The sequence below is a fragment of the Clarias gariepinus genome, chromosome 10 (genome assembly GCF_024256425.1).
Source record: "Clarias gariepinus isolate MV-2021 ecotype Netherlands chromosome 10, CGAR_prim_01v2, whole genome shotgun sequence".
Classification (NCBI taxonomy): Eukaryota; Metazoa; Chordata; class Actinopteri; order Siluriformes; family Clariidae; genus Clarias; species Clarias gariepinus.
Window position 1 is genome coordinate 31,057,662 of NC_071109.1, and position 24,525 is coordinate 31,082,186.

Sequence of the window (24,525 nt, forward strand, 5' to 3'; positions counted from 1 at the left end):
AAGGGATGTCCTGGGAAGACAGCGTGATAGCACGTTCCTTAATGCCCGAGTCATTTCCTAATTAACCCATCACGCCGAACACATGGTCGGTCATCGCGTATCAGCAGACGAGCCGACGGAGGCTTCGACATGACAGCTGGTTAAAGAAGACCAGAACCGAGAGGAAGCACAATGTGTTTCTTATCACTGGCTCTTAATACAGAATGTGGGCATGAACAGAGGTCAGCAGTGAAGCGCTATGAGTTGTCCTTAGCGCCCTTTTCACACGCCGACAGCGGGTATTCACCTGGGCCGTTCCCACTTGACATCCTGTTTTACAATAACTGCTGCAGGTAGTCCAGGTAAAGGCAGGCTGATGCTTTCAAGTTGCTGCTCTTGATTTCACAGTGAAGCTATCTGACTTTTTTTTTTTGTAGGTGTCTATGAAACCTGAGGGTGAACTAAGCCAAGGTGAAAATAGATTCATTTTCCACACTATATTTAGAGGTATTTGGTTTTCTCACTTGTTAATCTGTGACTGATACAAGTGAAGGCTTTGATCTCATAAGGGAAAAGCCAAAGGGACACGACTTACTTCTTGACACCTACAATGTCTTTGATGCAATCGTTCCTACACTTTGTTTCTACGTGCAAACACCAAAGCTACAGAGCATATGATGTGGGTTATGAAAGATCCAAATGTTGCATCATATGATCTAAGATGAACTATTGGTAGATGAATAATCATGCTTGTATTTAACAAAGAAAAAATGAAATGACTACAATGACTACTAGCTGCTACAACATAAATTTAGGAAGTAGCTTGTTTCATCAACATTCTACAACATAAGTACAAAATGTACTTATTAAAGAAATCACAGGATAATGCGTCATTCTTAGATTTAAAAAAAATGTACTGTAATTGTGTCACAGATATTTTTTCCTTTAACGCAATACCACCGCATCACGGGGCTATGCATAGTGTGATCATTGTTAAAAAGCTAAGTTTACGTTCCTGTAAAAAAAAAAACTCAATTGTTTTAAGATGTATTTCTTAATGCCCAGGAAAAAAATCCTACCATTAGCCTCATAAGAAGACTAGTACACTATGGGTCATCAACATATCGAGATTCTTCTGTGTGGCAGTTCATGTACACACATTTTTAAAAAACTAAATGTCAAAATTATACTTGTTTGCATTTGAAGTAGTCAAATGTCGCAGTACCTCCACAATCTTGCAGGTAATACACTCTAAACTATTTACACAGCAAAACACATCATGTGTGGAACAAGCTAATTATCTCCTACATTTATTTAGAACTAGATGTGCCCGTGACTTTGTTCACATGGAATTTAATTGCACACTCATAAGTGCGTTTTAAAAAATACACAACGGTATCTGTTAAATTTTGGAATGAACAAAAAAGATTTCGTTACCATGAAGTGCACGGAATGAAGGTGTGAGATCGCGTTTATTACATAGATTTCAATTGCACACAAACGCGTATTAAAAAATGTACAGCGTCATCTGTTGAATTTTGAGATGAACAAAAAAGATTTTCAGGTCAATTTTTTATATAAATATTTTCAATGTACAGACACACCCACTTTTACAGTTTTTTTTTTTTTACAGTTTTATTATATGTACTATACAGAAGATTATAACAATATCTAAATAAAAAATATTTTACATCAAATCGGGCTTTTATAAACAGAATCACTAGAAATCAAATCAGCACTTGGGTATCGTGATAATATCGTATTAGGAGATCCCTGATGATTCCTATCCTTACCATGAATATACGCATGTGCGAATGTAAAAATTCCTCATTATCTCAACTATTGCCTTTGGACAGTTACACTAGCAGAAACACTATTTTTGGGTGAATTTGTTATGTAATTGTTATTATGTTGAGACGTCCTTGACCCAAAATACAACCTCGGGGACTGAATTATTTATGGAATATTGAATGACTTAAAACAACAGATGAATGACAAGTTTCCCAGTGGACCAGCGGTTAGTACCCAGAGCTCTCACCACCCAGACTGCTGTCCAAGACATCAGCTTAATTGCATAAATAAAGGGTTAAAAAAAGACCTAATATCAGTGGTAAGAGCGTTTCATGTATGTACTGTATTTCAGTTGGGAAACGAAAATAAACTATTATTTAATATTACATCGTAATCCTAATTGCAACATTTTAGTAAGGTTATTCCTTTAACGTTTTCCCAACAACAGGTAAGCAACGTTGGCCATAATTTCATATAAAGCAATTTCAACTTTCAAAAAATTGCCCAAAAGTCCAAACTTCTGAAACGTCGCCAAATTAAATTCAAATTCAAATTCAAATTCAAATTCAAATTTTATTTGTCACATACACAAACATACACAGTACGAAATGTAGTGAAATGTATTATACGACTGCCATTGACTCTAAAAGAGAGTTAAATTTTACAAATAAGAAATAAATATGAATAAAAGAAATACGATAGAAATTAAATTACAAAATTAAATTAAACTAGGAAAAATAGAACTAAAAATAAAAATAGAAATGTGCTATGAAAAAATAGAACTAAAAATAAAAATAGAAATAGGATGTACAAAATAGAAATATACTGTGCAAATTGAAATATACTTTACGGTGTGTGCAAATATGCATGGAACAAAGTGTCTTAGTGCAGAGGTTATTAAAGTGACTTTGTGCACTGGTCCAGGATGTAAACGTAAAACTGTAAAATGTAGTGTAGTTGTGAAGGTAGGTGTGCAAAGTTATTGAAGTGTCTTTGTGCAATGGTCCAGGATGTAACGTACGACATGTAGTGTATATATGAAGGAAGGTGAGCGTGTAATTGTCCATAGTGTTCATGGATGTAAGAAGATTGATGGATTTGACCAATTATGAAAATATTGTGTAGTTCTGCATAGTGGTGTGGTTGTGGTTGAGAGACCTTATCGCCTGCGGGAAGAAGCTCCTCCTCAGTCTCTCTGTGTTGGCCTTCAAGGAGCGGAATCGCTTCCCAGACCGCAACAGAGTAAACAGTCCGTTATTGGGGTGGCTGAGGTCCTTCACGATCTTCCTGGCCTTGGTCAAGCACCGCTTGTTGTAGATCGAGTGCAGGTCAGGGAGCTCGATGCGGGTGATGCGCTCAGCTGATCGCACCACCCTCTGTAGAGCTCGTCTGTCCTGCATGGTGCTGTTCCCGAACCAGGTCGTGATATTTCCCGTCAGGATGCTCTCGATGGTGCAGGAGTAGAAATTCCTGAGCACCTTGGAGGGCAGTCTAAAGTCTCTCAAGCGTCTGAGGTGGTAGAGACGCTGCCGGGCCTTTTTTACCACGGTGTTGATGTGACAGGACCATGCCAGGTCCTGCGTGATGTGAACACCGAGGTATCTGAAGCTGTCCACTCTCTCCACTGGGCTCCTGTTGATGACGGGGGTCTGGTAGTTCCTCACCTGCTTTGTACTAAAGTCCACTATCAGCTCCTTTGTCTTACTGACGTTCAGGAGGAGATTGTTCCTCTGGCACCAGTTCTCCAGATTTCCAACCTCCTCCAGGTAGGCCGTCTCATCATTGTTCGTGATCAGGCCCACCACAACAGTGTCGTCAGCGAACTTGATGATGGTGGTGGAGCTGGTAGTGGCCACGCAGTCGTGGGTGTACAGAGAGTACAGCAGGGGGCTCAGAACACAACCCTGGGGGGCTCCAGTGCTGAGAGTGAGAGGGGCTGAGACATGTCCGCCCATCCTTACTGCCTGTGGTCTGCCAGTTAGGAAGTTGGAGATCCACTGACACATAGATGAGCTGAGTCCCAGGTGCTCCAGCTTGGTGGTAAGTGTGGAGGGAATTATGGTATTAAATGCAGAACTGTAGTCGATGAAGAGCATTTTCACATAATTCCCCCTCCGAGTGTCCAGGTGAGTGAGAGATGTATGGAGGAGATGAGAGATTGCATCGTCCGTGGAACGGTTTGGACGATAAGCGAACTGTAGTGGGTCGAGTGTGTCTGGTAGTGAAGAGATGATGAAGTCTCTGACCAGGCGTTCAAAGCACTTCATCACTACTGAAGTGAGGGCTACAGGGCGATAGTCATTGAGGGAAGCAGGATGAGGTTTCTTTGGGACAGGAACAATTGCTACAACATTGCTACAACATTGCTACAACATTTTCCCAACTAAAACATTATTTACTTTAATGCTGGTAAATAGATTTATCCATCAAAATTACAAAACAAAGATTTTGACTTTTACCACAGTGTTCATTCAAGTTGCTTGTGTAGGTAAAATGCCATACAGCTAGCCAGCATGTTAACTGTTAGCAAACATAACTTGAATTTGTCAGACAAGTATGAGCCTGGATTTGCTTAAGAGGAAGTGAATCTATCAAAATCTACCACAACACTCAAAAACTAGCACTGGCATTGCAAGCCGGCTAGTTTAGTCTTTAGAATTAAGATAACTGGTTAGTTAAGTGTTTTACAATTAGTTTGTGTGGCTAGTATAGTGTTTACAATTAGGTTGATTAGCTAGTCTTGTGTTCAGAATTTGTGTAAAATTAGGTTAGCTGTCTAGTTTAATGTTTAAAATTAAGCTAGGTGGCTAGTCTAGTGTTTAGAATTAAGCTAGCTGGCTAGTTAAGTGTTTAAAATTATGTTAGGTGTCTAGTCTAGTGTTTAAAATGAAGCCAGCTGGCTAGTCTAGTGTTTAGAATTAGGTTAAGTGGCTAGTCTCATGTTTAAATTTAAGATAGGTGGCTAGTGTCTGGAATTAAGCTAGCTGGCTAGTGTTTAGAATTAAGCTAGCTGGCTAGTTTAGTGTTTAAAATTATGTTAGGTGTATAGTCCAGTGTTTAAAATTAAGCTAGGTAGCTAATCTAGTGTTTAAATGTAAGATAGCTGGCTAATCTAGTGTTTAGAATTAAGCTAGCTGGCTAGTTTTAGTGTTTAAAATTGTGTTAGGTGTCTTGTCTAGTGTTTACAATTAAGCTAGCTGGCTAGTCTAGCATTTAGAAATAGGTTAAGTGGCTAGTTTCGTGTTTAAAATTAAGCTAGCTGGCTAGTGTTAAGAATTAAACTAGGTGGCTTTTCCCTACAGGTTTAGTTAGAACATCATCATCATTGTCTTAGTGTTGAAGCATGATAGAATTAAGTCAGTAAGCCTGTTCTGTGAAATGAAAAGCTAACATAGCACAACCCTGATAATGTATCTAACTGAAATGTGTGAATTTAAAGACAAATCTAAATAATAAAAGTCAGCCATTTAAGGGTCTGATGTTTGTCAGCCTTTGTTAAGCAAGACTTTTGTGTCATTGTTCGCTTCAGATCAAGAAGCCACTCTGGTTTCGTCCTCGGCTCAGGAGCTGACTTGCACTTTGCCCCTGGCATGCACTACAAACAGCAACCTGCGCTCCAAGCCTTCTCCATGACCCCTGTGTAGCTTTCACATGTCGGTCACAGTTTCCAGTGCACGGCGCCTCCACATCAGTAGGGAGAGATATACAGAGCAGTCAGACATGCACACACAGCGATGTGACACACTTTTGACACATGGACTTTGTGTTACATAGATCAGCATGAGTACGCAAAAAAACAGCAACACTGCTGTTCAGCCTTTTCTTCAGCAAGTAGGACCACTAAACGTAAAAAAGGGTGTAGAGAAATGAATACAAACTTAGCTACAAAATATATTTGCTCTTTAACACACTGAACATGACTAGCCGGTCCTCGGCTACCTTTGTTAATGAAACATACTGAAAGCTAGAGGTCTGGTTTGTGAAACTAGTACATGAAACTTTTCCCTGATCATAATGGGTTAAGTGAAAGACACCAGACGAATTTGAATACAGTTGCCTCTCAGTTATGACAAAATTCTGAGCATACAAAACAGTAAGCCAGGTGGAGGTCTTCAAAAACTTCTCCTGAAAACACTGAACCATGATGCACCTGGACTGCCATTGGTAAGACTGGATGTACAGGTCCATGCACCGATTGGACACACTGCTCAGCTTGACACAATGACAAAAGTTCACAGGGTTCATACAGAGAAGAAGAAAGGCTAGACGCGAGCGGGCGCAAGGCTCGGGCGAGAGCGGATGAGTCCTCCTTTTGTTGCATCACAGTCGTGCAATCTATTTTCTTTGGCGCGCCTTAAATAAAGTCATAAAGTGGTACTAATGTTTTAATTTAGCTCCATGTGTCTGCTGGGCGATAGCCTTTGCTGTCTGTACTGCTCCCTGCTGTTCCTCATCATCACATGAACAGTTGCTCTGTGGCCGCAGAAGAAAGAGAGAAGAGATGCGATAGACAAAAAAAAGAGAGAGAGGGAGGGCGGGAGGCATGGACGGATGATGGGTGGGAGACAAGGCAGGTGGCAGCGGTAAAAAAAAAAAAAAGAGGAGGAGGACAAGAAAAGAAAGTACAGTGCCTTTTAGTAAGAACATTGCTTGCTACAATAGTGTTAGCCAGTTTTACACTTTCAAAAACCCGCCTTTGTGGAAGAAAGGAATTTCTGCAATGAAGGAAGGGGTGTAATAGAAAGTAAAAGAGTGAATAAGAACAAAATGCACAGAGATAGAGAGAAAGAGCAATAAAGACAAAGAGAGAGAGAGAGAGAATCTGCCCATCTGAGGTACTGCTGGGCTCAGCAAGTTAGCGATTACTGATTAGCCAGTTGAGTCCAGCGGGGAGGCCTGTCTGTCCTTGGCTTGGGAAAACAACATGAAAGCAAGCCGTCTGTTTTGTGAGCGCGACTTAAAAGCGCGGTAGCTATCGGGGACATTAGCCTTATCAATGGCTGGTGCTCTAGAGCAGAGCTATATGAAGCAACAAGGGCACAGAGTCTCCAGCAGCGAAGATAACTAGCGCATACTTCCCTGCCTATTTGCATGAACCTGGGTAACAGGGGAGAGAGACAACACACGGAACAAAAGAGGGAGGAGGTGAAAACTTATTAAATGAAAATTGAATTAGAAAGCAGGCAGAAACAGGGCACCCGTGCCAGCCACACTCCAAATGCCTGCTTCAGCAGCGTGGCCAGGAACCCTGGCACCGGACCGCCAATCGTTCCTGTTCCAGCAATAGTGCGTCTGCTCGGCCGAGCTGTCCTTCTGCAGAAGGGCGCGTGCGAGACTGGGGTCAACAGGTGCATGGCAAAACTTGGTCAAGGAAATCTATAAAAACAAAGCAAGGAAATGGACATTTTTATGGCCGGTAAAGTTTTGTGTACTCTAGGAAATCCTGGAACAGCACAACGAGAAGATCCAAAGTTCACGTACACAGTGCTAATATTGCTTTATGACAAGAACGAGCCACAAACAGGCTTTATCATTATAGTACTGTTCCGGAGAGGTACAGTCAAGCCTTTCCCACTGGCCTCATTGCTTTATCTGTAAAACGCACTATAGAAATATACTATATGGCCAAAAGTATGTGGATACCTGATAATCCTAGCCGTATTTAAATGCTGGACATAATATTCTGGATTTATTCCTTTTTTCATTTAAAAAGCTCCATTCTTCTGTTATGGGAAGTCTTGTTGAATCGTGTGGATTTGTGCTCATTCAGCTACAAGAGCATTAATGAGTTCAGGTGCTGATGTTGGGATGTCAAGGAGGCTCCAAGGGTGTTCAGTTCTGTAAAGGTTCTTCCACTCCAACCTTCACACAATGTCTTTATGGAACTCACATTGGGTATTGGGGCACTGCCACCCTGGAACAGATTGGTACTCAATATGCCTACCATAGCCTACCATGGCATCGGAGACACACATAGAGTGAATGGCTTGATGAGATCACTCTATCTTCAGCTGGAGGTGAAGTCTATAGTTGTTGGGTTGAAGGCTGTACACTTGTAAAAGGGCTCAACTTCAATCAAAAACAAGAAGAGTTCTGTTGCATCTACGGACTCCACCCTGCTTGTGAGCTCTAGCTCCAGCACAAATTTAGCAAAAAACATGAAAAACAGGAACAAAAACAGCCAGTCACACTGTCTCCCTTGTATAATGTAGAGTTCAGTTGCATGACATGATGTTTAGCACCTGACCTGGACTATATTTAGTACCAGGAAGGGAGCTTCAGAGAGATAGAGCTCCTGAAAAGGCTGACCTTAATGTTGTTTTTGATAAGCACATGACATTTCACTAATACACGCTAGAGCTGTGGATCGTAGGAAGAGTGTTCGATTGTTTTAATGTGTTGTTCGATTTTGGGGGCATTGTGATTTCCAAATAATTTCAAAACTAATATTTAATTTATGATTTGTCCCGTGTAGCTACAGGTTTAAAAGAATTAATAACTAAAAAGATTGGGTTGTTAATTTTTTAAATACCTTGTCTCATACAAAACGATAATCTTTTTTTTTCTTCATGTATCTTCTGCACTACACTTCAGTTCAATAGGTGGCTGCCCATGAACTCAAATGCCGAAGAAGCAGCAATACCCACACAAAATGAGTCAATTTTAGAGAATTTAAAATTAGAAAGTGTACTAAACTGAACTCAAAACCAATCAACTGCATCATTTGTTCATTCACAGGGCTCGAAAAACCACTATCATACACTTATGTCAAGAATGGCTTTGAATAAGGTTAAATCATTAGGCACAAATAAGAGATTATAGTTTATTGAATATTTTTTTGTAAGGAGTCTCCAGTATCAGAGCTTGTAGCAGTCAACGTTAAAGCTGTATCTTTCTCAATAATGTTAAATGCTGCCTTTTTTTTGCTCTTATTAATTTAAAATAGAGGCTGGTGCATAGAGGCTATATCATTAAATTGTCCTAAAGATGTCCCATATTTTAATTTTAAAATATTAAAATCAATAAAAACATTAGAAAAATCACATTTAGAGGTTTTTAATTCCAATTTACTGGTCAAATTTTTTTTTTTTCCTTAATTTGTTCATTTACATCTGTAACATGGTAGAAATCTGAACACGTCATGCTCCTCAAATCACACACATGTGGAAAAGTACAACCAGTGGCGCCAGTAGGAATTTTGGACCCCCAGACATGTTAATACACTCCTTTCCTTGCCCTGGGCCATTTTTGTTCTCCTGGTCAACTTCTGTTCCCAAAGATCCTCTTCAGCTCCTTGTCCTCTCAGGGGCTTTGGAATCATTTAGAACAAACTGGAGGCAAAAGCAGTAACTGCTTACATGGAGCTGTTTTTGACGTTATGAATGTGCAGATTAATTATTGTGATATTGTCGATGTCTATTTGCAGCGATTGTTTCCTATTTCTATGTGAAATTCTACTTTTACCAGCAGTGCAACAAAACACAATACCGCACTGGTGAAATGCTTCTGAATCGTGTGTGTGTGTGTGTGTGTGTGGCGTGTCACATTCATTTACCTTTAGTAGATTACACATGTGACATTTTATGACGTTCCTGAACATCTCCAAGAAGCTTGTCCTGAGTAGGTGGACACACAAGTCACAAAATAAATGCGGGCAAGGCATTTCAGCAAAGATTTCTGGCAAAAGATAAAAAAACTAAATAAAAGCACTTCACTCAGTGCGTTTGTCCTTATCACCCTCATAGCTGGAACTCAGGTCTAGACCCAGTTGTTCACTTATGTACCCTACATGTGTTCCTCCTATTCTGGGGCCGTGCGGTAAATGGTAGCAAATGGTAGCCATATCCGCGGCCACGGTCACATATGACTGCCATGCATCCTCCATGCACATGGGCTCCAAAGGCCCGTACAATTAGTAACTAGCTAGGAAAATAAATAGCAGCCTCTGAAGGCCTCCCAGCAGGGCAACTTCACCAGATTGACCGAGGAAACGGATCCGCACTCAACAAAGAAACGTCCACTCTAAGGTCCTGATAGTGATCCGACTTTAATTTAACTAGTAAAGTGGCCATGTACAAGTTACTCGCACATATGTGCCTGTGTGTGTGTGTGTGTGTGTGTGTGTGTGAGAGAGAGTAGATCTGGGGTAACTGAGACCTTATTAAAGTCCTATGAAGAGTGCTGGCTCAGATCACTATGTTGCACAGGTTTTATTCATGTGGTTGTGTTGTTAAAGTGGAGCTACACAGGCATAAGGAAGGAATAACCTCAGGAGGTCAGAAGGACATAGTGGCTGTGAGTACAGTACAGTGAGAACAGTACACAGTGCTAGCAATGTACATTTACTGTAAAGAGTTTCATTTATGGCTTTTTGTGAACTTTTCTTTTGTGGCATGGCCACAATTTTTAATAAACCAAAGGTGCGTTCCAAACGGCCTGAAGCACCCTTCAAAGTACCCTACACAGGGTGTTCAGCCATGTTAAGTGTTATTCCAAACCGCATGGAGGCTAAAAAATTCAGTTTGAAGGGAACTGTGAACGGTGGAGAGAACGAGCGAACAACAGGTCTTTACTTCACCGGGAAAAGGGAACAAAATATTTCCCATAAGTCACTGCGTCTCGCTGGAGCGTGAAAAAAAATAGAGCTCGATAAAGAATTTATATATATTTATTATCATTATTATCGAAGACGACATGATATAAATAGGACACAATAATTACAATTTTTATTTAATCAAGACATCGTTAGTATTATATATTTTTTATACATTATATAAAAAAATCTCTCCACATCTTTAATGTTAATCAATAATTAATTTACAAGTTATACATGTTTCAATAGTGTTTAATAATGGTATCAGTTTCAATAAATATTTAATATTTTATGTCCGTAGTGTGACATTTTCACGCCAAAAGCGACAGGTATACCCGAGGTGCTTATGTTACCATGGTAACAAACGGTGGAGTTTTGTCGAGGGACATTTCCTTCACCGACATTCCCTGAAAACGGAGGGAGCACCCTGTGAAGTACACTTCAGAATGGAACGCAGCCCAACATGCACACAGAGGCCACACCTCCTTCACTGGGACTGAGGCACCAAAGCCACACCTTCTTCATTAAGACTAAAGCACAAAGGACACACCTACTTTATTGGGACTAATGCACAAAGGCCACGCCTCCTTCACGGTCAATAAAGCACAGAGGCCACGCCTCCTTCCCTGGAACTAAAACAATTTATAACCCATAAATGGTCCATTTACAGTGAATGCATGTCTAACTCTAATCTATTCTTATATGTCATATGAAGTTTTATGATATTTAATTTGGCATTTTATTCAGATTTATTTAGTGCCATGGTGTAGTGTTTTAAGAGACGCTCTGCATGTGTGTAAGATGACGTGGAGGTGTATGAGGCATTAGGGACGGTGTCAGTGGTGGTCTGCTCCAACATCAACCACACTCATTTGGCTGTCTCTAGTCCTTTATGAGCAGAAACTGTAAGCTGAACTTGGCATGGTAAAACTACTAATAACTTACAGAAAAAAAAAAATTATGACTCCTTCCCGCCGATTTAATATGAACCAGAGTTCTCCTCTGCAGAGCTGTCTGTTTTTTTATTCATTTTTTTATTTAACAGCTTTTTTTACCCTCATACTGCTAATAGACATGGTTGACTTGTTTAATGTGATGCTGTTTAAAAGCATAACCGTCCAGATCATTGTAGATAGACAGACATTTTACTATAAATAAATCCTAAATATAGTGTAATGGGGTGGGGGGGGCTTTAAACTTTACATGTCTCTGAGAATATCTCAAGTATCTGATGAGAACCAAGTGATATAACAATAAAGCATTAACGTTTGGATAGATCGTCACAAAACACAATATTTTTTTCATATGTTTTTTTTATGTTTATAAACACCAGCTGCTGATTTGATGTTAAAAGTTTGTATGAATATATATAGTGAATGAAATGAATGAATATATAGTTTGTTACCAGATCCGTCCTCCTGACGTGCACATATTTTTCTCGTCCTAATGCCAAACAACCTGTAATTTAAATTACCATTTAAAACGCATCCGCTACCAAAAAGTGAAAACGCTGCGCCGAAGCCTAGCAGAAGCCGTGACTGAGTTAACAGAAAAATTACACAGTAAGCTCACAATTATTGTAATTATCAAATAATTCTGAAAATCCTGCTTTCTGGACGAAGAATTATGTGTAGAAATTAAAGCAAACAACAAAAAAAGAGCTACGGTTGTTGTAGTAACATTGAAAAGTTAAAACATTCGGACAGTCGCCGTTAAATTCACATGTGTCCTGGTGCGCTAACTAGCGGTAGCAGCGGTAACCGAGCGATTACAGAGCTCATGGACTTCAAAAGCTCTCTGTATGGAAGACCGCTAGAATGGCTGCCGTCGTATAAAGTGCAGATGCCGGAGCCGTTGCTCAAGTTTCCGAAACTGAACTCGAAAATTGGGTTGGGGTTAACGTGAGGATTTATAACGCTTCTGTGATCCGGACAGCGACGACAGAAACAAAACGAAACGAAATAACCACTACATAGTTGTTCGTGGATTGTGCCAATCATTTTCAGCATCCTGGTCAGGGCTGCGGTGAATCTGAAGCCAGAATAGGAAATACAGGCCGAAAGGCGAGAAAATTCACACTTTCATTCACACCTGGGGCAGTTTAGACCAGTCAGTATAAGAACCAAGAGCTGAGCTCAGGATTGAACCGGTAAATAAACCTACGTATGTACTGAACTGAAATGACATTACAAAACCAAACTGAAGCAATATTTTGCAGCATCAAATCAAACAAACATGTATGTAACAAACACTAACAATAATGCAAACAAACACAAACCTCATGAACACTATTAAGCCTTGTTCACACGGGCGTTAAAATCGAGCGTTTTTCTTGCGTTTGTAGCGTCCGGTGAGAGCGGATCAAGCGCAGAGTGTTTTATACACATAGGAGTCAATGAGAGTGTTCACACGGGCTTTGGTGACGTGCGTTCGTCCGGCTGTGCGTTTATACGGCATCCAAAAAATGTTGCATGCAGCTTTTTCTTAGCGTTCAAAACCCAACGAACGCAAGAAAACCGCTTCTAGTGCGTTCTCTTCACGTTCATTTTACGCTTCGGAGGACCGGATATATCCCATGATCCGACATGCTATACATAGGAAAATTTTCGTTTTTTTTTAAACCACAAAAAAAACTTCCTTTAATCCGACGTTGTGCAGTCAGAGAGTGAACCCGGTAGCGGCGGGCTTTCATATCCAGTTCCCGACACACTGCCCCCACAGGTTAACACACAAACTACAGTTGGGGCTGCAGGCTGACGTTAGACAGAGACAAACGAACGCCGGTGTAGAAGTCAATCAAGCGCCACTACAAAACGCAACATAAACGTCTAGGACGTTCAGAGCACGTTCATTTATCCAAAAACTTAACGCCCGTGTGAACAAGGCCTTAACGATCCAAACAAAACCAAAACAACTAAACACTTACAATGTCACAAACAAATCCAAACTAAACAAACACCAACGACCCCACAAACATCACCTTACTGAACAGAAATGAGTAAACAGAGTGGCACAAACAAAAACAAACCTAATGAACTCTTATAATTTCACAAACAAAAACAGAATGAAATAAAATCTAAACAAATAATAACAATCATGCAAACCGAACCATGCTATTAGCCAGAGGCAAATAAAACTATAAATTCAACATAAACAAACTAAACACTCACAATAAAAATACAACAACATATTATCAATGAGCAGCAAACCAACCTAAATATCAGAACTAAACAAAACAAACCAGCAAATAAGTCTGAAGTAAACAAACATTATACAAACAGCAGCAAACAAAACCAGACAACACCAATTATCATCAAACAAAACCAAACAAAATAAACACCAACAAACAAATAAACACCAATCACTAGCAAACAAAACTACATAAACGTCATTTTAACATTAAAATTTCTGATTTATGTATGGATTCTACCGTAAGGGTTCGCTGCAGTGGAAAAATCATCAACAACATTATTTTTTTTAAATGTTGTTGTCAACATTATGTGTTAACTCATTTCCTCAATGAATATAACAAATTGATTTGCTTCCAACTGCAAATGTTCATTTATTTTCACAAACTTCTAGAATCATTGGATTAAGCAATTAAAATTAACTTTTGTTGGTCGATATATTTAACTGAATTAACAGCTCAGTTGGTGATTCAGATTCCCTTCCTGTTTGTCTGAACGGATTCCTTTGAACACAAAACTGCTTGCATCTTCTGCAAAGTACTTGCAAAATATTTTCGTTTTTTGTTTCCTGAGATTATCACTTCGTTCGATACTGCCACCTACTGGACCGGAGTGTGGAAAAGACGATTGGAAGGAGATGTTTATTCAACGTTTAAGAGATCCTTTAGTAGTTTTTAACACTTTACAGCCTGAAAGATATATAGCTGCTTAGTAGCATATTAGTGCTAGTAAATTAGTGAATCAAAAAATCTAATCAAATGAAATCATTAGTCTACCTCTGATTCACAGCACTACAGTTAAAGTTACATTGACGGTATTATATTGAGGCCCTTATCCAGAGCGACTTTACGTTACATTAAATATTGTGCAAAATCAGTGAAACAGGTTTGTTCCTGGTATCACTTACGTTACAGCAGCTGTACAAACCTGCCACTACTGTCAGAGCTGCTGTTATTGAAAATCATTTAAAGCCTTCCGAGCAATCAGAATTGAGAATTTAGCGATTTTGCCTTGTCTAAGCCAGAAATATCTCAAAGTTGTTACCTTACCCGCCTCCATAAAAAAAAAAAAAGTTGTTTGCGTTAACGCAGGATGTGATTAAAATTTTTTTACTAATGCTTCTGAATGTACACACACATGAAAGTACTTTCCAATACACATGATGTCAGATTATAAACTCCGACTCTGGCGCATGAGCCGTGCGTTTTACTTTAAAGGCTCTGACAAGCATACTGAAGTAGGTGCAGATCAAACGCGCTAGCCTGGGGTGAATTATATCAGATTCCACTTTGTTATGAAGGCCTGCATTCGTTTTCTGACATTTACAGTCGAGGCCGCCTTCGCGGAGGCCCCTCGGCCTTCCTCTCTCCATCCCGCTTATGCACCGAGGAGAATAAAGGGCGGAGGGAAAAAAAAAAGCAGGAAAGGAAAGAAGAAAGAGAGAAAGAAAGACCATCGCATCTGACTTCCATTGCCGAGCTCAGCGTGTGTGTTCCGCCTAGCCACTGGTATTTGGATGAAGCGCGCGGCACGGTTACCAGAGCCCTGCGCCTTAAAGCGTATGATGTCATTGAGGTTCCATCATTATAGGCTGCAGACGAGGCTCCTCTGGATGGCCTGGGTCAGTTCCCACGCTTGTTTGGCCAAGAGAGAGATCATGCAAAAGAAGTTTCTGGTAAAGAATGCAGACAGAAGAAGAGAAAACCAGACACAGTATCCTCCTGAGAGGACTTCCTGTTTCTTTTTTCCCCCCTTCATCGTCCACCTTTCTCTCTCTCTCTCTCTAAATACCTCTTAAAAGTGTTTTTTTCCACCAAGCAGTGAAGCACGGATGAAGTCCACGTTGTTGCTATTTTTACCACTGCTTACCCAGGTACCTTGTGCGCTAAGCCAGGACGTATGGGCGGGGCAAAAAGGTGGGCAAGACCATGGATTGGTCAAACAATCACCGACATTGTGATAAATACAGTGTCTCTGGTTGGATCCGGTTCTCTTTAAAGACATGTCTCATGGTTTCTTGGGGTAGATCCTACGAAATGCTTCCTGTTCCCTTTCTTTGTGCCTTACGTACATAATAAATAACATTTTACGGCATTATCCGGAGCGATTTATATTTTTTATCTCATTACACATCTGAGCAGTTTAGGGTTAAAGGTCTTACTCAAGGGCCCAACATTGGCAACCTGGTGGTGCTGGAGACCTTCCGATCAGTAGTCCAACACTTTAATCCCTGAGGTCCTCCTGCAACGTTTTCATTAAAAGTGCCACCTTACCTGGTCTAAAAAACCTCCTGCACGCACACGTCGGTTTCTTAACCAACTGTTTCTTGAGCAACTGTTCATTTTCTCTAGGTTCTTTCCAGTTTTGCTTAAATCGGTTCCTCAAGCAAATCACCGACTTCCTTCCACTGAACGTGGTCACTGCTGTCCAACATTGTTTCACCGGAAGACGGCGAGGGCAGTTATACTGCGTGTGCACGTGAATTGAGAAAAATTCACATGACTTCTGCTCTGAACTTTCCCTTTTTTATGTTGATCACATACAGTACCTTCCGAAAGCCTTGAGCACTCTGTGTTTTTTTTGTACAAACTTTTATTTTATGACTTTATTGTTGAATCAGGACAAAACATTTTCTTTAAACATTAATATTCTTAAGTATTCACTTGCACTACAAGTGACTACTTTTGCATGCCAAAAACACACAGGTGTAACAGTCAAAGTTTGTTCTGTGGGTGGTTCTGCAGGATGCTCAGTAAAACCTTGTAGCTAATTTCCTTAGAAAATTGCTTAAATTGTACCCAAGACTACAGGGTCCTCTAAGGGTTTTCACTGACTTAGTTTCATTATTTAACACTTACTGGGCTTTATATATATATATATATATATTTTGAAGGCTTCCTTGCTCTACAGCATTTATTTGCATGTGCCAAGACTTTTGCACAGTACTGTACATTTATGGATAATACTCAGTTATGTTGCATTAAGGAAGAAAATAGCATTGGTATCACTTTAACCTGGTAACAACAAGCGAATATTTGTGAGAAATCAAAAACATGACGTTTTAATATTTGCTTTTTATACAGTAACGTTACAGCACAGTAAGTCTCCAACGTACGAACAAGTTCCATTCTGAGAACTCGTTTGTAAATCCATTTTGTTCATAAGTTCAACAAACATTGTCTAGGTACTAGGATACTAACACACCTGGCTCTACACAGTATTAAACTAACATGTCCCATGATCTTGTCCTTGTTCTTTAGAATCGTCCTGATGGTTAAACGATTCGTGTTAAAAGACCCTTGCTCAATTATTTTCACTTTTGCCTCCACTGTTATAGCTTGGCGCTTCTTAGCGGTACCAGTTTCATCGCCATCGCTCTTACGCTTCCGGACATCCTGGGCTCATACTGCACTTGCAAAGTATGCACGCTGCACGCACGTGATAATGTACACCGGGCATGTAATCTAACTTCTGCGACTGAACATGTGCGAACACATGATCATATCTTCGAAAGTTCGTAACTCGAAATGTTCATACGTGGGGGACATACTGTACATACTAAGACAAACATAGCAACATAGCTTCTCGTCTCAAACTAGAAACTCCTTTTAGTGTCGCAGGTAAAGTTCTGTGATGGGAAAGCCACACACATACACACACACTCTCTCACTGACACACACCCACACATGGGCAGAATACGGATAACCATGGCGAGCTGCTTGATTCGGTGGAGAAGCGCTATTAGGTTACATTCCACATCAGAGCGCGCTGTCCAAGAGGCCCTCCAGCAAGCGCTTTAACAGTAAGAAAAAAAAGATGCTGGTCTAGGATGAAACAATTCCACGTGTCCTAAACAGAACACCGAGCTCCCTGGTAATGTTCAACATCCTCTCGTTTGAACGCATGGCACGTTTGTGTATTTTTGGGAGGCTCGCCGAGGTAACATGATGACCTTTGACATTTAGATATGGCATTTTTCTCACTAAACGAGATATGGGTCTGACCACAGGCTAGGACAGACTGGCGTAGCTTTGAGTCTTTGATCTTTCACCTATAGACAACTCACACAAGTATAAATGCAAATCAGAAGTGACTGTTGTATTATCCTGTGTACTGTATGTTGATTAAGAGGTTCTGATTTTTATTGGTCTGATTTTTTTCATTATAAGGATCTCTAGACGGAGTCCTGTTGAACCTGTTGGGCAGAAACTTCAATCTAGAGTCGAACCGCAGTCTACAACAGCCTTACACATGCAAACACTCTCATCAGATAAAAGAGAGCCATAAAAACGAAACAATCTACCAGCTTTCACGCCACAAGTGCTTTCAGCCATAAGGAGAGGAATGCGCTCTTTGAACCGGTTTTATTTCAACCGAGGCGGGAAACGAGGCGTGTCCGTGCGACAGATGCTCGGCCCCTGGCCTGGGCTCGTCACTAACTGGGCACAGACTTGGCATCTCTGCCCTGGCACAATGTTGGGAATTTGATGCTGCCATTGATGGCGTGGGGTGCAGCAGACAGACAGGGGCCTTAGCAAACAGCTTGTCACCATAACCGACAGCGGCAGGGGAACAATAAAGGCAATTATTTACCTGAACAAGGTCCAAGTCTTCATCAAACACAAGAAACACGCCTTTACCAGACGCACACTCCGTCTGAATCGTTCCAAGTCTTTGAGTGAAGAAAGTTGCGGTGTGGTGTGGTGTGGTGTGGTGCGGTGCGGTGTTGCGCGACCAATGCCAGAAGAACTTCACAACGTTCATCTTGATGGTCGGACGCACATCAGGAAAGAAAAAAAACGGCAAATCCCAACACCCCAGACTGTGATGGATGGGTTTTTATTATAGTCACAATACTGATGTAATACAGAATGAACAGCCAGGGTTCAAACAATAACAAATTGTGAATCGTAGCTCGCACGGACCATTAGAAAGGAATTTCCTTTTTTTTAATACTTCCTAGCTCCCGAGAAGGCCAGACTTGGCTAATGGGGGGGATGACGAGAGGCCCGTTTGGGGGTGACTAGGTGGGGCACTCGATCGCGCTCCGCTGCTCTACCTGGGTGAAAACGTTCAAAACTCATGTGACACCTCCGAGTGTTTAAAAGAAAGAGAAAAAAAAAAGAACCTGCCCGAAAACCTCTACAGAATCCAGCTGAGAAAACATGAACGAGGACGATGATCTGGAAGGACGCTTGGAGAAAGAATATATTTGCAGCTGCAGAGTAAACCGACGTCTTGCTATAGGCTATGTTTCTTGTTTCTATGGCGATAGATGGCAAAACACGAGACCTGAAGCCTCTCTGCTTCTGTATTTACTCTGTAGCACTGAGTCTCATGCTCTGAAGCTGCCACGCCAAACTAGGTTCAGAAACTGAGAAGCGTCTGCCGCCGCCGCTATTTAGGTAGAACTGCCTGCCCTTTTTTTTGTTGTTGTTATTATGAGTGTGTATGTGCGTCGGGTGGGCTATGCGTGGGTGTTCTGCAGCGCTGTATTGTGCTGAGAATCTGGCTCACGGTTAAAAGAAGAAGCAAATGAAGGGGAAGAAGAGGGGACGGCCAGAGAGCTCCAGAACTGCAGGGAGCATCCCCAGATCCCAGCTGCCCCGAGCTGGCTGCGGATCGCGGGCGAGTGCCAGGCTTCTTGCCGGCCTTGCTGGTCCAGTTCCAGCCAGAAAAGGAGGAGGAAAGTGCAGGGAAAAAAAAGGCCAAAAATAATGTCTGCACATATATAAAGAAAAGCTCACGGGACGGACAATGCTGAGTCATACGAAAAAGCAAACATAAGAGAGGGGAAATTTTTATAGGCTACCCCGATTTCATTAAAGAAAAAAAGAAAAAGAACAACAAAGAGTGGTTTAGAATGTAATTGATTGTGTAATATGTTCCGTCTTTTTTTTTTTTTTCTTAGAAGAGCTTGGACCGGTTAGAAACTCCTGCAAGTGCGTCACTAAAATTGTTTCCCCCCACAGAGCAGCCCAAGGTCTTAGGCTCCTGTCCATATGTGCCACCAGCCAAACGTTGCGAAAGCTGGAACTTTTCCACGCATTATTTGTCTAACAATTGGGGAATGGAGCTCAGTTTGTGGATAATTATAAGCTTTTGTTATGGAGCTAATGGCCAAGATAAACCAGTGCTCCGAAGCGGTGACTAGTATGCTTGTTTTGGCATCAGCGCCGCACCTGGCATAGGACCCGCCCGATGTGGATGGCACACGCTGGAAAAAACAAAACCGTAGGATTCCTGGTGGACCTGCGGTTAAAGGTTCGTTTCAGAAAAAACTTTGGCTGTTTATCCCGGCTCGGAGCTATTTATACCGTATTGTATCTGTTTCATCACCCTTACTTTAAAAAAAAAAAATAGAAAAAGCACCTTTGATGATGCACGCTTCTTGGATGCCGCTGTAAACATGCATCCTTTCTTCTCTCTGCGTCAGAAATATCCTGTGGTTAAGAATAGCTCCTGAGCTTTTCAGCGAGCCCTGACCATCGACACAGGAACGGGTTGGGTGCTAATCACGATACTTTGGCAGGACAAAGTGCTTTTCCAGGACTCTGGTGAAAATGCCCTTCCTCTGGAACCAGGTAATCACGACAACAGGCCCACCTAGTGACCTCTTCTTTGTCCGCGTGGAGAGAAAAACTATTTCAGGGATCCCGCCGGAGTGAAACAATCGACCTCGGTGTTATCCTGTCAGCTCGAACACGTGCTGGACACATCAGTGTTTCCTGCTGGGTTGTCAACAATGGAATGAGCTTTACAGTATATGTGTAGTTACTTATACGGTATAAGTTTTTACTCGGTGGAGAAGATTAATTACTCATAAACAAACCAAAACCAGGCGAGCAGCTCGTCTTCTGTTTCCTAGCAGGAAAGCTCGCTCAACAACCAGAGAAAGAAAATAAACCTCGTCCCATACGGCCTTCTGCAAAACAAACGTTTGGATTCGGTGTGTAGCTGTGTTTAAACTTCACAACGGTCCGACGCACCTCGACGCCTCGGCGATCGTCGCGGAATCCCGCGGCCTGCTGCACTACACACACATTCACACACGCACACACACACACACATTCTAGCTGCAGGTGAATTCATTAGCATACACGAAAAATAACCTATAGTAGCTGGAAAGTGAATTTTCAGATAGGATCATATAACACCATTTTCATAATACTTAATGCTTCTTATCTCATGATCCATGCTTTGTTAATTGTAAATATGCTACATTTATATTTTTATCAGATAAAAAGAAACAAATTTTTTAAATACAGTTTCACGCCCTTTTATGTCTGTAGAGTCAGTTACTTTTTTAAATTCAAATCTTTCAACGGTCTTAACTGTCATTCAGATGAAACGTGGCCAATTTAGATTTCACATGAAAAGACTGATAAATCTGAAAAAGTGTATTATTATTCAAATATGCAAAATCCTTAAGATATTGCAACATGAATTTGACATGGTTACGGACACTACAGATTGCTTTGCTTCTTAAGCTTAAGCAAAAACAATTTAAAGCAACCATTTTTTACGTGTCATGTGCTTCTAGATGTTTAAACTAATTTTAGAATCAATACGCATAAAGAAATATGAATCATTTGTATTTTAAAAAATTATTGGATGAAGCGAGACACTATAACGCTGAAAAATGGGGCGCACATAAAATCATCTCTCCAAAACGGTCGAAGTTAGCAACTTGAGATTTTTAGGGAAGCGAGATCGGTCACTTCCATGTTGCAAAAACATCAGGAGTAGCTCCAACACACATTTTCTGTATCATATGTATAACATCAATTTTTTTTTAATAAAATCAGCACCATTGCTGTGTTATGGCCGTATCTTTTAGATACCGCTTCACTCAAGTGTTAAAGTGCTTCAAAAAGCTCGTGACGAGACGGATTGAGAGGAAATAAATACGCCAATCAGACTTGAATAATATTTACACATGCTCAGCTCAGAGTCGAAACATCCCGACTCATCAAGGTCGCAAACAAAAAACATACAACTTTAAAAAAAAAAAAAATGAATAAAGTCCAACAAGTTCTTAGATTACTGCTCTTATTATAATTTTTTTTGGTAAATAAGAATAATGACAAAACTTTTTACAAAAGTTACAAATTACCACGACACTAACCAACAACATACAATTGCAAAAGTATTCACACCCCTTGAACTTTTTCACTACAACCACAAACGTAAATGTCTTTCATTGGGATTTTATGTGACAGACCAACACAGAGTGGAAGGGAAATGCGGAGCCAATCTGCCAACCAATCTAACCCAAGCTCGGTCAGATTGCTTGGATGTAAGGCGTCTGAAAAAGTCTTGCCACAGATTCTCGATCGGTGCACCACATCTCCATTTGTCTATCACAGAAAATCCTAATAAAATACAATTACGTTTGTAGTTGTACTGTAGCGTGACATAATGTGGAAAAGTTCAAGGGGTATAAATACTTTTGCATCCTGCTTTCTGCCTCGTTTCCCGTGCCGCCGTCCTGCGTCCAGACTGACGCGACAACCGAGGACCATTCTGTCCTTCCTCTACTGTACAACACCTGTATTCCATACACACACAGCAGCCCTTTAGAGGACCATCAGGATGTGGGGACGTTGGAAACGCTGATGTGGTTCACACTTGATTACAGGCGGTTAACGTTTATCAGGGGAACCGGGTGAATTTTTCGATATTTTCTCGTTCGCTTTGGGACGACATCAGTTCGTCATGGAGAACGGAATCAGAATTACGAGGACCAGAAATGAGGAGGGATTTATTGTGGAAAATACCAAAAATAAAAAAAGAGCCACAAGAGCGATGGAGTGGCGTGCAGAAGAATTCGAACTTTTACACAAGTTGAAATGCACAAAAGAGCCGAAAACAGGCAAAAGAAAGGAAAAAAGTATGCATACGTTTGTTAGGCGATAAGTATAAGTATATGTTTTAGAGCTTTTTCTCATCGGACCTGAACAGGTAACCCGAGCAACCTTTCTCAGACTGAAGAAGCACCTTAAAATGCTTTCAAAAGACATAAGACCGTCCAGTTGTCTCAGACGAATCCGAAAACGTGGACGTCTGAGAATCTTCGTAGACGTTTGAAGGATTTTCAAGCTATGAATCATAGGTAGACTGTTAATTTGATCTGATTTTAATTTCTTCTTTTTATTTTATATCATTCGATTCATTAGCCCTAACGTATGTAATATTACGTTTAAGTCTGATTTGTCACAAGTACCTATATTTCTTATATTTCTTCTTCAAAGAATTAAAAACTACTTAAAGTAACTAATAAGTACAAAAATACTTTGTAACTTGTGTTGTTTATTGTTCACATCCTGTACAAAGCGCTAATCTTTTTTTTCGCCCATAAACTCCAAATAATAAGACGAAGTCTCAATAATCTTACGATAATATTCATCGATTCTAAATAAAAAAATAATTAATATTAATTCATCGAATCGACCAACAAAAAAAAGGTTTAAATTCCATAATCCTCTAATGATTTTTCTTTCTTAAGCCACTCATTTTAAAATGATGTTTATTCTTTATCGTAGATTATCAGTGCCTTTGCTGTACGAGGTAGTATCAAAAAGTTATTACTTCTTTTTACACGCTCTGTTTATTCGCCTTAAAACCTGCCAGTAGAATTCGCTATCGACAGTTTCGGGGGTCTTTAGAGCTTCACGTTCGCTGTTTGTTCTGAAATGAACGCAATGTTACGTGTAGGTTTGAGACTCGTAGTAAAAAGCATATTGGGTGAAGCTCATGGGGCTCGGGAAAGCTCATGGGGCTCGGGAAACCCAAGCACGGTTGTGCGGCTCCTGATGTACACAGGATGATGTCTTTTGGCACACTGACTTACGAATATAAGCTCTTATTGTAATAACAACACATATTAGACCAAAGCATTTATATCTGAACCTGTTGTTAGTGTTACAGCCTGAATTACAGTCTGAGGTTTGCTTTAAAAAAACTAATAATAAAAAATTCTGATTGTGTTTTAACGCTTGGCATGGTGTTTACTCCCACCACCGAATGCTCTGGAGCGATTCTTTCAAACACTAAAACAACGCCTGCAATGCAGCATGGGAGTCTCTTTCCAGCGCTCGTGGTTCCCACAGAGCAACATCAGGTCCCAATTTCAGCGCTGATCACAGCGGCCGGGCGAATACTTCTCTTCTATACGTTGAGCCCTCCCATGACAGATCCCACGCCAAGCCGATTTTCCTCCTCCCGATTCGCAGCACATGCCGGCGATGGTGGTGATAAATATCCACGGCAAAGCTCATTTCCTCAGCAGCCGAAGTGCGCCAGGCCCCACGAGCCCCATCAGAGGCAGCCAGTCCAGTGCAGGCGCACATGCAGGGGTGTGTGTGTGTCTGTGTGTGTCTGTGTGTGTGTGTGTATGTGAGGGGGTCTCGAATGGGAAACAGCAAGCTAAACACGGTCTCTGTTCACAGCCATTATGACGCACAGAGTTCATGTAGTCTAATTTTACTGAAATGAGGTTTCTCCGAATAGAAAGGGTGGATTATATAAATAGTGAACTTATATCCCCTTTTCCACCTTATAGCATTATCTATTCTGTAGGTACTGCATATACTCATATAATCTGCACAACTCCAGTATTTACACTGATGTATTATATACACTACTATTTGTCTGCCTTAAATTGGGTCTGCCTTAAATAGCTCCCTGCTGTTGAATTCTGGACAGACTGGCTGCAAGGCAAATTAAGGTAATATTAAATATAGTCGCATGTTCATTATGGTGAATATTTAATACGGAAATGTTCCTTTACAACTGACTTTTTCTCACTTTGTTAAACTAATTATTTTATTTACAGCTGCTGTAACAGAAGCCGTAACAGGACCCGCACCAGCAGATGTTTCATAACATGAAGGGTATACAGAACTGATTACTGTATACTGTACTGCAAGTCAAAAGTTTGGACACACCTTCTAATTCCATGGTGGTTCCTGA

The 24,525-nt window shown here is 40.7% G+C and overlaps 1 long non-coding RNA gene across 2 annotated transcripts; it reads left to right on the forward strand.

The window, feature by feature from the left end:
- Positions 1-256: 256 nt before the first annotated feature.
- LOC128531689 (uncharacterized) lies at positions 257-24,525 on the forward strand. Of its 2 annotated transcripts, none has more exons than XR_008361213.1 (4): positions 257-341; positions 417-486; positions 24,234-24,280; positions 24,389-24,525. It is a non-coding gene; the product is annotated as an uncharacterized LOC128531689 (long non-coding RNA). The 2 variants fall into 2 exon arrangements; XR_008361212.1 differs by having other exon boundaries at positions 417-450.